This window comes from Camellia sinensis, chromosome 14, assembly GCF_055761805.1.
Source record: "Camellia sinensis isolate YWXY chromosome 14, ASM5576180v1, whole genome shotgun sequence".
Taxonomy (NCBI): Eukaryota; Viridiplantae; Streptophyta; class Magnoliopsida; order Ericales; family Theaceae; genus Camellia; species Camellia sinensis.
Window position 1 is genome coordinate 146528256 of NC_138974.1, and position 16492 is coordinate 146544747.

Below are 16492 nucleotides of genomic sequence, written 5' to 3' on the forward strand. Positions count from 1 at the left end.
AAAAAGAAAGAAAGTTAAACGACATTATTTTGTTATTTAAATTTCATTTCTGACAAATTTTTTTTTTTTATTCCCACCTGTTTTTGTTTTCCATTCCCGTTCTATTCTCTCTCTCTATCTCTTCTATCCGTCTCTCACTTATCTCTCTCTCTCTCACCACCCATCTCCTCTACCACCTTCACCACTACTGCAAACGTTATTCCACCACCACCACTACTTCCACTGTCGCCACTTCACCTCTACGACTACGATTACTACTACCATCGCCACCACTCCACTACTGCCGCTACTATACTACCATTACCTCTCCTTCACCCTTTCCACTCCATCTACACTACAACTACCACAACTTCACCACTAATATTTTTCGCCATCACCACCACCACCACCATCATCTCTTATCCACCACCTCCACCACTAATGTCGCTACCTTTCCTCTACCACAAAAAATTAGTTCATGATTTTTACTAACCAAAAAAAATAGGCCGTAGAAAAATATTTTTCATTGACCACAGAAAATAAACTTTTATTTTAGTGAAAAATATTTTTCATTAAAATATTACCACTACTTCTGCCAAATAAAAAATAATAATAATATCTATATTTCTATCATTTGATTTTCATACATACTTTTTGATTTTTTTCTTTTTAATCTCTATCATTTGATTTTCATACATAGACTTTCTGATTGATTTGTAATCGATCTGTGCTTCTCTCTTATTTTACTTTTAGACCCTTGTGTTTGTATATTTGTTTTTGATGCAAGATTGTTTCTTCTTTTTTTTTTGAAAATTTTCACTTCTCTGTTTGTTTGCTGAGAAAACCGAGCATTAGAACCAAATATAATTAAAAAATAGCTTGATTAGTTGTTGATTTTTTAAATATTTTAAATATTTTTTTAATTGATTAAAATATTAAAAAAATTCACTAAAAATAAAAAAATACTAATTAAAAACTCAAAAAAATAATTTTCAAAAATTGAAACAAATTTTTAATACAAAATCTATTCTGACTCGTTCAGACCCGCCTATTTGTCACGTTTGAAAAAAAAAAAAAAAAAACAAACAAACAAATTATTCCAAAATTTCCCCCAAAATTTCCCCCCAAATTATTCCAAAATTCCCCCCAAAATTTCCCTCATTTTTCTTCTTCTCAGTCTCTCCCTCAATCGTTTTGTATTTTTTTTCCCTTTGAATTTCAGCCTCTTTTTCTCTCTCTCATTTGTTGCATAACCCTAACCCAACCCGTCTTTGAGAGAGATGCAGAGACGAAACGACATGGAGATGAAGGCGATGTGACTCCGGTAGACGACTCCAGCAGACGACTCCGGCAGCTAGGCGAGGGGAGGCGACATCGAGGCAAGGGAAGGCAGCGACCGACGAGGTCCCTTTCTTCGATATCGCACGAATCGGCTGATTTGAACAACAATAAAGTGGAGAACAATGGTGGAGAGATAACAGGGAGCGATGTTCGTGGTGGCGAGGGAGTTATGAATTGGCAGAGTGCTAGGCTCAAATCTGAAATTCTGGCGCATCCGCTTTACGAGCAGTTGTTATCGGCTCATGTTGCGTGCTTGCGTATCGCAACACCGGTGGATCAGTTGCCGAGGATTGACGCTCAGCTCGCTCAATCGCAGCACGTGGTGGGGAAGTATTCGGGTCTCGGCCATGGTAGCATTGGCGATGATAAGGAGCTCGATCAATTCATGGTAAGTAATTAAGCTTCTTGTGCTCTGTTTTATCTATATTTTCTCTGATAATTGTTTGAATTTTGTTTGTTTGTATTATTCTTTTTGCTGTGGATGGTATTAATTAGGTGATATGTGTATGCTATTTATGAAACTGAAGATGAGTTTATTATGGGTCTTGTTTCTGATTGTTTTGTCATCCAATTTTGTCTCTATGCTGTCAAAAATCAGAACATAACAATTCATCAGGGTGAAAATTTTCCTTGCTATAGATTATTTTTTTAAATCAATTTTGATCAATATCCTCTTGACAAGTAAATATTATAGGGAAAATATTGGTTATTTTTGTTCTTTCTGTACTTGTTGCCTTCGTATGGATCTGCATTGTAATGTGAAGAGTGGCTGGAACAAGGGCATCAAACGTTTTGCTCATAAAATTAAGTTATTTTAGGAACTTATAGTATTGTTATACTAAATATAGGATGAGAGGTCTTGATTAGTTGTCTTTGCTCTTAAATTAAGTTCTTGGTAGGAACTTTAAAGTATTGTTTTACTAAATTATATGAGAGGTCTTGATTTGCAGTGATAGACAATTACTTATTGGAGCTGAGACCATTGATATGAAATAATGGCCAATATTGCTGATTATTCATTGAGTGTTACTCATGATTGAGAAGCTTTGAACTGCAGTTTTGAGAAAATATTTACTGAATTTGGATTACATGGGGGCGATATTAATTTTACCATTTATATAAAACGCATCTAAATAAAGTTTTAAGAGTGTAATGCATTCACAAAATTAAAAGATGTAGAAAGTGATGATGATGTGACTCAAAGCCAAGATCATTTTCAATGAATCTGAAAGTTGAAGCAACAATTTCATTAAATATTTTTTACTGTCAAAGATGATCAGCATATGCTACTAGATGATTCTGTTGCTTTAAAGTCATTTCCAAGTAAAGTCGTTTCCAAGATAACCAAACACATTATTGTCTCTCTGCGTCGCATCTTAATTGGACATTTCAAACTGTAGACCTATTAACAATGAGAATAAAGGCATTTTAATAATGATTAGGTTAGGTGTACGACGAGTATGTGGAAAAACATGAACTCATTGATTAACTCCAATTTTAGGGTTTTAGTTTCCTTAAGAAGGTAGTACAACTAAATGCATTAGTTAACTATTTTGTGTTGTTGAATTAAAACTGCTTCAATTCTTAGGCTCTTGTGGATGAATTTGAGTTTTCTCTATTGGAAATTCTACAAGAGCTTGAATTGGTTCCCACATCTAGAGAACTTGGATTGAATGGTAGTAAAATTTTCTTAATGCCATACATTTTGGATTTTTAGTTAATTAATTAATTTATTTCTCCGAGGTTTGAGTGCTTTAATTGAGAGTCATGAAAGGTGTTTTGTCACTGACAAGAGTCTACACTTGTACATCAGCTATATTTTGTAAACATAGCGGCATACATCCTGCAACCCTGTCAATTAAATGGAAAGAGGTTAAAGAACTTGAAAGCAGAATTTCCTGATAATAATAAGGTTTCTCATTTTTTGTACCTATAAATTTGTAGGAAGAAACTTTCCTAGAGATAAAACTACTATTCTGCATGGGTGGATGAATTTTATATGGATATATTTCATATGAATAACTCATGGATGTGGTAGTAGAAGAGTTCTTCTATTTTTCCCTGTGGTAGTTTTGCACTAAATAGTATTTTATGATAAATCCCCAGCAGAGGAAAATTGGATTGTGTGCACAAAGGATTGAATCTGCTCTCAATTTCAAACTATATACTAGAACAGTAATGAGTGATCTTTATTGATCTCAATGATATGGAAACTTCCAAGGTTACAATTTCAGGAATGACAGAGTCATAACTTTCATCTTCTGCAAGGTATTAAACTGGTGTATTATGATTGAAACTTGTTTAGAAGTGATAATCTTGCCTTAAAGATGGATAGTGATGGTATGCAAAATGAGAACATAATTTGGAATCTAATGTGCCTTGTTAAGGAGTTGTTTTAGTTCTTTCAATTATCCGATTTCACTTTTTTTGAATGCCAAAGTCAGTATTTGGTGGTAGATGATTAAGAACTTGAGTCTTACAGATCACTTGGTGTTCTCAAGCTCTATGGTGCTCATGTTTTTGTCATGACATTAGAGCCATATAATATTTTCTCATTTTGCCTAATCACAAATCTGTCATATAAATCCACAAAAGCAGTTCCTGAAACCTGAATATAAACAGAACTTTATGCAGACTACTATATTATGTTTAGGTTCTTAATTGAATTTTTGGGAGCTAAATATAATGAATTGCGTGGAATTACAGTTCTTCATTCCACTGGGTTTTGCTTATGTACTGTTTGAACATATGATTCCTCTTCCCTTCAGAACTGGTCAATGAATAAATAAAAAAAAAAGAGAAGTTTATTCTCATTTTTTTCAGTACACATGAGATTGAATACTAAAATTTGGTCAGAAAGAATTTATGCACCCATTTCTCTGGAAATAAATCTAGTTCTCCGGTGTTTTACAGTTAAGTTGCCTAAATCTACTTCTCATGACCTTACATTTTTCTTTAGTTTGTTGATATGAATTAAGAATGGTACATATCACCTTCCTTGGTAGGTAGGTAGTGATATTTTGCTTTTGAGGAAGAAGAAAACTTCAAAACAAAGAACAGGACTACTGGGAAGGTTTCTAATTTGTTTTTCCAAATCCAAAGAATCCTCTGGACTCTCAGAGCATAGCCCTTTACTAGGTTGAATGAGTTTATTGCTTGTCATCCACCACCATTGGCATCTTGACTAAATCCAATAATTTGCCCTAAAGCCCAAGGCCTCATGAAATCATTGGAAATGCAAGCTCTTGGTGAAGGTTAGTATCTCTATTGTAGCAGACAATGGATCACAGGCGTCCAGTACCGGACAATTGGAAATGCAAGCTCTTGGTGAAGGTTAGTATCTCCTACTGTTTAAATGTTTTATTTATTATGATTATTATTATTCTATGCTTTGAGCATATGCATAAATATCGGGTGTTTGTAAGGGTGATGGTGAGTCACTCCTAATCTTTTCCATGGTCAAACACATTATTAAATAATTTTCATGTTCACTTCTTAATATATTCCATACATGTAGCAAGAATCAAAGAGAGTTGGATTGCTTCTGGTAGAGCAGGAGTAATAATGTTCTTTTCAATATCATTTTAACATCAACTTACATTGGATTGCTTCTGGTAGAGCAGGAGTAATAATGTTCTTTTCAATATCATTTTAACATCAATGTTCTTTTCATGTAGCAAGAATCAAAGGGAGTTGGATTGCTTCTGCTAGCAGTCTGAATTTGTTGTAAACAGTAGACTAGGAAGGCTAATCAAGATTTGCATTGTGGATAGGAAAGAAGGAATTGACAATGATTGGTGGCAATGAAGATAATGATTGTTAATTTGTTATGATGACATTTGAATTATAAGTCTATTTTCTTTTTGATCACCTCTTAGCCAAGTCTTTATTCATGTGTACATTCTCTTTGCTTCTCTTCCTGGAATACTCTTTATAGGTTGCAGTTATGTCGTTGGATAGCATAGAAAGTATTGAATGTTGTCATCCAATTTTGATTTTGTCAATGGCTTCTCTACAATCAAAATGTGCATTTAAATGAATAATGCTCAGCAACTGTTGAGCAGGGGAGTGTATTCTAGAGACCAATTTTTAGAGATAAATTCAGTTAATGATATTTTGGCTCATACTCCAATGAGGCCACATTCTAAATGCTATATATATGTACTAAGATAGGCATGCATATTAAATGGACTCATGTTCAGACCTTGAAGTCCTCTCTTGATGAGCAAACTCTGGAATTGCAGGTTAAATATCAATTGGAGCTGAGGTCATCTCTCATGTTCAGTTATTTTATGGTATAGTTTGATATGTCAATTGTTTCATCTATATATTACCCTTTTGGTACTAACTTAAGTTCATATGGATGCTGAGCATTGGCATTGTTTAGTTCATTTTATATGGGTGCTACACATGATTGCAATCCTTTATTTTTATTTTGGTTTTGTTTTGTTCTCTCCAGCATGACATATATATATATATATATATATAAGAGACCTGAAGACATTTTTTTTATCTATGCTATTTCAGGGAAAAGTTCGGGCTTCCAGATATCCTAAAATCCAAACATGAGGAAAATGAAGCCTACATATCTGAATCAGAGGTTAGGTTCTTGATCTGATAATTATTAATTATTGCATCAAGGTTATTATTTGTACCACCATTGCTCACTGTTTATTTAAGTTCCCAAACTGCTTTTACTTGCTTTCATATAGCATGCATTTGAGACCTCCTTGATTTTGTAGGTGATTATTTATTTGTTTATATAGAAGTTAGCGATTTTATGGAAGTTTGATTAAATCGACTATTTGTTTAGTGCTGGTAACTTAATTCTCATTTGTTCCCCTCTTATGTGCCTATATACACACATATATGTATGAATATTAACATTTTTGAGTTCTATGTTGATGTGTAATAATAATGCAACCTTTGAAGTGCTGATGCTTATGATGGGTTCTCACTAGAGGACTTTGTTCAAATATGTTTACTGTATGTGTTTCATTTTCAAAGATCAAAGATAATGGGTACAAAGTTCTACCCATCAACTATAAATATAGAGTAGTTGCACTCCAATTCAACTCCTACATACTTATCAAGTTATCACTCAATATCAAAGCAGTTAAGTCTTTCCTATGGGCTAGGCCTAGGATGAGATTTGGGTGAAAACAATTAATAGACTTTCAATGAGCAGAATGTATACGATGGGAACCTTTTTTATGTACAGAAATTAATGTGATATGTCATGCCATAATTGAGATTAATTAAATTGAGGACATTAATTAAGACCTTTTACATACTTTTTTATGTATACGATGGGAACCTTTTAAATAAATATTTCCTTTACAAAATTTTCCATTGATAATTTTATAGTATTGCAAAATGTTATATTTCTTTCCTCAAATTATTTAGGCCATATGTATTATTTGAGCTTCCTATAAAATCCTAATATTTGCACCTTTCAAGCACAAATGCTCCCACACCCTCTGACTTCTCCGGGTGAACATACTTACTCCCTCTTCATGCTTTCAAAAGATGAGAAAAAATTGAGCGTGGAACCATTTTTTGGTCCTTTAAATCTTGCATCAGAAACTTCAATCTTTTTATTCATATCATCATGTTTCCATTCCAGAAAATTTCTGCTGAACTGTGCATGTACTGAATCTTCTAGTATGGCTTACCTTTTATTGTGCATTTGCATGCTTTGGCTTATATTTCAATTATTTCATTATGTATGAATATTTCAATTATTTCAATTCAAATACGTCTCTGATACATGTGTGAGTTCCTTTGAACCAGCTATTTATTCGTGAGTCTCTGGTATGCACTTGAATGACAGAACAACAGGTTATGCATTTATGCAGTTTGCTTACCCGTATGGCAAGTATAAGCAACAAGCTTTCATGGTGACAAATAGAACAACATTTGTTACGAGAATAATATTTTAAATATGCGTTTGAATGAATTCATATATAATGACAAGTCCCACTCAATTTTGCCTTTTAACTGTTGACAGAATGGGTGTTCTCTTCTTTTTTTAATTAGATAATATGATGAGGAATGTTGGACTGAATTTCTGGGCAGCCCCGTTTCTCTCAATCTGAGCCCTAATTTCAATGTCATCTTGTGAATTAATTTGAGCAGGGTTTTTAATAACAATGAACTCAGTGGCAAGATTCCTTCAACCAAAAGGACTACTGCAGACTTTGGAGATATTGTGAGTATCTCTATCACATAGCCAATTAAAATCATAATAAGATGCTAGCTGTGAATACCCATTAAATTTTTTGAATTGAGTATACAGTGTTGGCAATGGATTTTCCTGGATATGTACGAATGTATTTCTATTTACCCACTTGCTAGCTGCTTCATTTTTGCAATATTTTCAGCCATTGATTCAGCTGTTTCTTGAGATGCTCAAAGTTTGAAATATGTATTATTCATATGTATTATTCATTCTTTGAAACATGGCGAAACGATGCAACATGTAGTACTCAATTTCTTAGAATTCTACTTCCTGATTGATTGCTACTTTCCATTAAAAAGACAACATTGGAGTGATGAGCTGATAGTCTCTTGCAAGAACTGAACTGTCAAGGGTTGCCCCACTCGTTGACAGTTCTAAGGGAGGATCAGCATGATGTGTGTGGCTGTTTTGGGCCAGTCACCACTGCCCTTTCATTATTCTCTTCATCCTTCATGTTTGGTAAGCTTGTTGAACATTTACTTCCAAGTATATAACATAAGGTCTTGCTAGCAGTCCTTCAATTAACCCCGCATTTGTTTCTCTTCTTTACAGAGCTTGCTGAAGAGGCAAATAGGTTTGTGAACTAAGGTTGTCTCTTCTCTTTTTTTGTGCTATCTTCTTGTTGCACACTGTAGTATTAAAGCAGCTGGATAGACACAGTGTTGTCTTCATTTTGGTTGCATTCATTGTATAAACTAACAAATCACAGCAGCATTATATGATTACTCTTCAATACCCTTGAAGTTTATATTTGATGTAACAGGCATGAGTTAAAGACAAACCTTCTATAATCATGTTGTGTAGTCATAACATATGAGTTAATTTAAAGGTTTGAACTGTTAGATGGTTAGGTTTCCTGATCAGGCACTTTGGTAATACCAATTTGAAAATGGCATTTTCAAAAAAGGTTCCAGATATGACTATTTATCTTGTTTAACCAATTTGTCCTTGTTTATTCATGCATGAACTTCATTTTAGGCACAATTTGTAAAAATACTAAGATGTCTAGCCATATTTAATGATGCTGATACATAGACATTTCTCCATGTTATATCACTTATCTCTAACTACTTTAAAGGCTAACATGACTTTGATTTCTGCAGTGGAAGCTCTTGGTGAAATAGTTGAACAACTGGGTAAAAAAGGCTGGAATTTCAATTTGAAACATTATGACAAAAACTTGAACTGGCAAACACCAATAGTGGACTCCTCCCTTATGTATGACTGTACTGTCAATTGCACCTGCCTTTCTGATGATGAATGTCACATCAGTGCCATGTATGTTCCTTTTTATGTTTTTAAATATACTTATTATTCAACTCAATTTTTTGCTTAAAATGTTATTTATGATTTTTTTATTTTATTTATTTTTAAATTAGGAGGCAATGATGTTTGAATACTAGCCTATGCTCTGTATGTTAAACTTATTAATGCCAGTTGAAAGCCCAAATTCTATTTTGTATAGATGAAAAAAAGAGTAATGTGCTGAGAAAACCCTGGTATTGTTCTGTCACTTCTTATTTACACGACGCAACCGGTTGCCATGAACATCTATTCATATATTGCTAATTACTAGGGTTGTTGGGAAAATTAAGGTTGTATTTTGATGTCCCATAGAAAGGGAACGACTGCCAACAGTACTCATAGTAATTTCGAAGTGGAAATCTGATATTTTGAGTATGCAAAGTGACAAGAATAAATGGCAGCCAATCTACAAATGAAATTCAAAATAACGAATATTGTCATGTACTAAAAGAACATAAATATGATCACTTTCAAGATAAATGAGCGAATTTTCTGTTCTTCATTAGGTGACCTCATTTTAGTAACAGTTGATTGAACTTTCACTTCTCATACCATAAAATGTTTGGTAGGTGCGTTCGAATTCAGTTCAGAAATGTTAAATGTCCAACACACCAGAGGCACCAATACACATCTATAATTAGGCATGTAAATCTGCAGGATGTATGTACTCTAATTACTTGGAGTTTTTCATGTTTTGTGCTTTTAATTATTTGTTGTTATACATTGTTGGTTTTTGAAAAATTGAATTCTGTAATTATTTATTTTCATGGAGATGACTCTCTTAGGTAATATATTGTATACAAATCTCTAATTCAAGGATGAATAAATAATGAGTGCAGCTAGAAATTTTAGGATGCAGTCAAGATTAGAAAGATTGAAGTAGATTCAAACAAAAACCACCATGCCCATGGTTTGCGATGATGATTTCAATTGGTATCCTTGTAATTGCATTGCTTCTTGGGCATATAATCAACGCAACAGTGAATCGAATAGCCAAAGTAATGATTTATTTTGGCTTCTACAAGGGTATCAATATCTTTTGTAGCTTTATACTATTTGTGTGGAGAATATATGTCATTTTTGGTGGCTGTGGGGAAAGGATTGGGACAGTTTAACAACTGGATAAATTACATTATTTTTGGTGTGATCTAAATGTAAGTTTATAAATTAATTAGTAAGTTTATTCATATGCTTCTGACGGTTTTTAAATTAATTTGTTTTTTTTATTTTTCAGGTCATAAATTTCTTGGAGAGATGCAAAATATGGTCAAAGAATTCAAGAACTTACTTTTTTCTAGTTTTTTATTTTTTATTTTTTAATGTATGTAATCACAGTTAATTTTTTTTTATTAATTTCTTTGTATATACTTTTAAACATTTAACTTTCATTTATGAAATATATGATATTATTTCATTCAATATATGGTTGTGATTCAAAATATAGTATATAGTGTGTATTACATTATTCAAATGTGCGTGCAAAAATAATATTGATTATTCTTTAAATATGTCAATTTTTTTTTTTATCACAGGTTTTATTAGTTATTAATCACACTTAAAAGGTGTGATCTAAATGTTTTTAATCACACTTAAAAGGTGTGATCTAAAGTTTTTAATCACACTTAAAAGGTGTGAACTAAAGTTTTTAATCACACTTAAAAGGTGTGATCTAAATGTTTTTAATTACACTTAAAAGGTGTGATCTAAAGTTTTTAATCACACTTAAAAGGTGTGAACTAAAGTTTTTAATCACACTTAAAAGGTGTGATCTAAATGTTTTTAATCACACTTAAAAGGTGTGATCTAAATATTTTTAATCACACTTAAAAGGTGTGATTTAAAGTTTTTAATCACACTTAAAAGGTGTGAACTAAAGTTTTTAATCACACTTAAAAAGTGTGATCTAAATATTTTTAATCACACTTAAAAGGTGTGATCTAAATGTTTTTAATCACACTTAAAAGATGTGATGAAAGCATTTTTTAATGACACTTAAAAAGTGTGATTAAAAATGGTCATTTTTAATCACACTCCTAAAGACCACACTTTAATAAAACTTAAAAGGTGTGATTAAAAAACATACATCACACCAAAAAAGTGTGATCTTTATCTATATTTGTAGTAGTGCGCGAAGCTACCGTGCGCTGGATTATGACTGAACGCCTCTAAGTCAGAATCCGGGCTAGAAGCGACGCGTGCGCCCGCCGCCCGCTTGCCGACCCGCAGTAGGGGCCGTCCGGCCCCCAGAGGCACGTGTCGTTGGTGAAGCCCGCGCGGCGGACGAGCCGCGCGGGCCGCCTTGAAGTACAATTCCTATCTCGAGCGGCGGGTAGAATCCTCTGCAGACGACTTAAATACGCGACGGGGTATTGTAAGTGGCAGAGTGGCCTTGCTGCCACGATCCACTGAGATTCAGCCCCGCGTCGCTCCGATTCGTCCCTCCCCTCCCCTCCGGATTTTGTCCCCCTGCGGAGGTCCGAGAGAGCACACAGTGCGCGCCCCGAGACACGAAAACGAATCCCATGCGCGGCGAGACGAAATTCAGCGTTGCCCAAGGGGATTGCTGACGCTACAGGACGAGCTGCGCGACGGCTGCAGCCTTGGCTAGCAGGCCATGCCATGGACTTGCCCCGCATGCCATGCCTTGGCATTCGATAGCGTGCCACGCCACCGGCTTGGCCAGCGTGCAAGGCCACTGCCTTAGCGAGCATTCCATGCAGAAGCGTTGGCCAGCATGCCATGCGACGGCCTCGGCAAGCATGCCACGCCACGGCCCTCGCCAGCATGCCAAGCCGCGGCCTCGGCCCGCAGGCCTTGCCACGGCGTCGCCCAACATGCCATGCCACGGCCTCGGCCCGCATGCCATGCCACGGCCTCGGCCCGCATGCCTTGCTACGACGTTGCCCAACATGCCATGCCACGGCCTCGGCCCGCATGCCTTGCCACCGCGTTGCCCAGCATGCCATGCCACCGCGTTGCCCGGCGTGCCATGCCTTAGCCTTGGCCAACATGTCGAGCCACGGCCTCGGCCCGCATGCCTTGCTACGGCGTCGCCCAACATGCCATGCCACGGCCTCGGCCCGCATGCCATGCCACGGCCTCGGCCCGCATGCCTTGCCACGGCCTCGCCCCGCATGCCATGCCACGGCCTCGCCCCGCATGCCTTGCAACGGCCTCGGCCCGCATGCCATGCCACGGCCTCGGCCCGCATGACATGCCACGGCCTCGGCCCGCATGCCATGCCCCGGCGTCGCCCAACATGCCATGCCACGGCCACGGCCCGCATGCCATGCCACGGCCTCGGCCCGCATGCCTTGCTACGGCGTTGCCCAACATGCCATGCCACGGCCTCGGCCCGCATGCCTTGCCACCGCGTTGCCCAGCATGCCATGCCACCGCGTTGCCCGGCGTGCCATGCCTTAGCCTTGGCCAACATGTCGAGGCACGGCCTCGGCCCGCATGCCTTGCTACGGCGTCGCCCAACATGCCATGCCACGGCCTCGGCCCGCATGCCATGCCAAGGCCTCGGCCTCGGCCCGCATGCCATGGCACGGCCTCGGCCCGCATGACATGCCACGGCCTCGGCCCGCATGCCATGCCACGGCCTCGGCCCGCATGCCATGCCACGGCCTCGGCCCGCATGACATGCCACGGCCTCGGCCCGCATGCCATGCCACGGCCTCGGCCCGCATGCCATGCCACGGCCTCGGCCCGCATGCCATGCCACGGCCTCGGCCCGCATGACATGCCACGGCCTCGGCCCGCATGCCATGCCACGGCCTCGGCCCGCATGCCTTGCTACGGCGTTGCCCAACATGCCATGCCACGGCCTCGGCCCGCATGCCTTGCCACCGCGTTGCCCAGCATGCCATGCCACCGCGTTGCCCGGCGTGCAATGCCTTAGCCTTGGCCAACATGTCGAGCCACGGCCTCGGCCCGCATGCCTTGCTACGGCGTCGCCCAACATGCCATGCCACGGCCTCGGCCCGCATGCCATGCCACGGCCTCGGCCCGAATGCCTTGCTACGGCGTCGCCCAACATGCCATGCCACGGCCTCGGCCCGCATGCCATGCCACGGCCTCGGCCCGCATGCCATGCCACGGCCTCGGCCCGCATGCCTTGCTACGGCGTCGCCCAACATGCCATGCCACGGCCTCGGCCCGCATGCCATGCCACGGCCTCGGCCCGCATGACATGCCACGGCCTCGGCCCGCATGCCATGCCACGGCCTCGGCCCGCATGCCTTGCCACGGCGTTGCCCAACATGCCATGCCACGGCCTCGGCCCGCATGCCATGCCATGCCACGGCCCGCATGTCTTGCCACGGCGTTGCCAAACATGCCATGCCACGGCCTCGGCCCGCATGCCATGCCCCGGCGTCGCCCAACATGCCATGCCACGGCCACGGCCCGCATGCCATGCCACGGCCTCGGCCCGCATGCCTTGCTGCGGCGTTGCCCAGCATGCCATGCAACGGCCTCGGCCCGCATGCCTTGCCACCGCGTTGCCCAGCATGCCATGCCACCGCGTTGCCCGGCGTGCCATGCCTTAGCCTTGGCCAACATGTCGAGGCACGGCCTCGGCCCGCATGCCTTGCTACGGCGTCGCCCAACATGCCATGCCACGGCCTCGGCCCGCATGCCATGCCAAGGCCTTGGCCCGCATGCCATGCCACGGCCTCGGCCCGCATGACATGCCACGGCCTCGGCCCGCATGCCATGCCACGGCCTCGGCCCGCATGCCTTGCCACGGCGTTGCCTAACATGCCATGCCACGGCCTCGGCCCGCATGCCATGCCATGCCACGGCCCGCATGTCTTGCCACGGCGTTGCCAAACATACCATGCCACGGCCTCGGCCCGCATGCCATGCCACGGCGTCGCCCAACATGCCATGCCACGGCCACGGCCCGCATGCCATGCCACGGCCTCGGCCCGCATGCCATGCCACGGCCTCGGCCCGCATGCCTTGCTACGGCGTTGCCCAATATGACATGCCACGGCCTCGGCCCGCATGCCTTGCCACCGCGTTGCCCGGCATGCCATGCCACCGCGTTGCCCGGCGTGCCATGCCTTAGCCTTGGCCAACATGTCGAGGCACGGCCTCGGCCCGCATGCCTTGCTACGGCGTCGCCCAACATGCCATGCCACGGCCTCGGCCCGCATGCCATGCCAAGGCCTCGGCCCGCATGCCATGCCACGGCCTCGGCCCGCATGACATGCCACGGCCTCGGCCCGCATGCCATGCCACGGCCTCGGCCCGCATGCCTTGCCACGGCGTTGCCCAACATGCCATGCCACGGCATCGGCCCGCATGCCATGCCATGCCACGGCCCGCATGTCTTGCCACGGCGATGCCAAACAAGCCATGCCACGGCCTCGGCCCGCATGACATGCCACGGCCTCGGCCCGCATGCCATGCCCCGGCGTCGCCCAACATGCCATGCCACGGCCACGGCCCGCATGCCATGCCACGGCCTCGGCCCGCATGCCTTGCTACGGCGTTGCCCAACATGCCATGCCACGGCCTCGGCCCGCATGCCTTGCCACCGCGTTGCCCAGCATGCCATGCCACCGCGTTGCCCGGCGTGCCATGCCTTAGCCTTGGCCAACATGTCGAGGCACGGCCTCGGCCCGCATGCCTTGCTACGGCGTCGCCCAACATGCCATGCCACGGCCTCGGCCCGCATGCCATGCCAAGGCCTCGGCCTCGGCCCGCATGCCATGGCACGGCCTCGGCCCGCATGACATGCCACGGCCTCGGCCCGCATGCCATGCCACGGCCTCGGCCCGCATGCCTTGCCACGGCGTTGCCCAACATGCCATGCCACGGCCTCGGCCCGCATGCCATGCCACGGCCTCGGCCCGCATGCCATGCCACGGCCTCGGCCCGCATGCCATGCCACGGCCTCGGCCCGCATGACATGCCACGGCCTCGGCCCGCATGCCATGCCACGGCCTCGGCCCGCATGCCATGCCACGGCCTCGGCCCGCATGCCATGCCACGGCCTCGGCCCGCATGCCATGCCACGGCCTCGGCCCGCATGCCATGCCACGGCCTCGGCCCGCATGACATGCCACGGCCTCGGCCCGCATGCCATGCCACGGCCTCGGCCCGCATGCCTTGCTACGGCGTTGCCCAACATGCCATGCCACGGCCTCGGCCCGCATGCCTTGCCACCGCGTTGCCCAGCATGCCATGCCACCGCGTTGCCCGGCGTGCAATGCCTTAGCCTTGGCCAACATGTCGAGCCACGGCCTCGGCCCGCATGCCTTGCTACGGCGTCGCCCAACATGCCATGCCACGGCCTCGGCCCGCATGCCATGCCACGGCCTCGGCCCGCATGCCTTGCTACGGCGTCGTCCAACATGCCATGCCACGGCCTCGGCCCGCATGCCATGCCACGGCCTCGGCCCGCATGCCTTGCTACGGCGTCGCCCAACATGCCATGCCACGGCCTCGGCCCGCATGCCATGCCACGGCCTCGGCCCGCATGCCATGCCACGGCCTCGGCCCGCATGACATGCCACGGCCTCGGCCCGCATGCCATGCCACGGCCTCGGCCCGCATGCCTTGCCACGGCGTTGCCCAACATGCCATGCCACGGCCTCGGCTCGCATGCCATGCCATGCCACGGCCCGCATGTCTTGCCACGGCGTTGCCAAACATGCCATGCCACGGCCTCGGCCCGCATGCCATGCCCCGGCGTCGCCCAACATGCCATGCCACGGCCACGGCCCGCATGCCATGCCACGGCCTCGGCCCGCATGCCTTGCTACGGCGTTGCCCAACATGCCATGCCACGGCCTAGGCCCGCATGCCTTGCCACCGCGTTGCCCGGCATGCCATGCCACCGCGTTGCCCGGCGTGCCATGCCTTAGCCTTGGCCAACATGTCGAGCCAAGGCCTCGGCCCGCATGCCATGCCACGGCCTCGGCCCGCATGCCATGCCACGGCCTCGGCCCGCATGACATGCCACGGCCTCGGCCCGCATGCCTTGCCACGGCGTGGCCCAACATGCCATGCCACGGCCTCGGCCCGCATGCCATGCCTCGGCCCGCATGCCTTGCCACGGCGTGGCCCAACATGCCATGCCACGGCCTCGGCCCGCATGCCATGCCATGCCACGGCCCGCATGCCATGCCTCGGCCCGCATGCCATGCCACGGCCTCGGCCCGCATGCCTTGCTACGGCGTTGCCCAATATGACATGCCACAGCCTCGGCCCGCATGCCTTGCCACCGCGTTGCCCAGCATGCCATGCCACCGCGTTGCCCGGCGTGCCATGCCTTAGCCTTGGCCAACATGTCGAGGCACGGCCTCGGCCCGCATGCCTTGCTACGGCGTCGCCCAACATGCCATGCCACGGCCTCGGCCCGCATGCCATGCCAAGGCCTCGGCCCGCATGCCATGCCACGGCCTCGGCCCGCATGACATGCCACGGCCTCGGCCCGCATGCCATGCCACGGCCTCGGCACGCATGCCTTGCCACGGCGTTGCCCAACATGCCATGCCACGGCATCGGCCCGCATGCCATGCCATCCCACGGCCCGCATGTCTTGCCACGGCGATGCCAAACAAGCCATGCCACGGCCTCGGCCCGCATGCCATGCCACGGCGTCGCCCA

The 16492-nt window shown here is 45.2% G+C and overlaps 1 long non-coding RNA gene across 1 annotated transcript; it reads left to right on the forward strand.

Annotated features, from left to right (window-relative positions):
• Positions 1-1168: 1168 nt before the first annotated feature.
• On the forward strand, positions 1169-5915 carry LOC145807393 (uncharacterized). Its single transcript, XR_014350454.1, has 4 exons — positions 1169-1708; positions 4530-4653; positions 5565-5615; positions 5848-5915. It is a non-coding gene; the product is annotated as an uncharacterized LOC145807393 (long non-coding RNA).
• The last annotated feature ends 10577 nt before the right edge of the window (positions 5916-16492 follow it).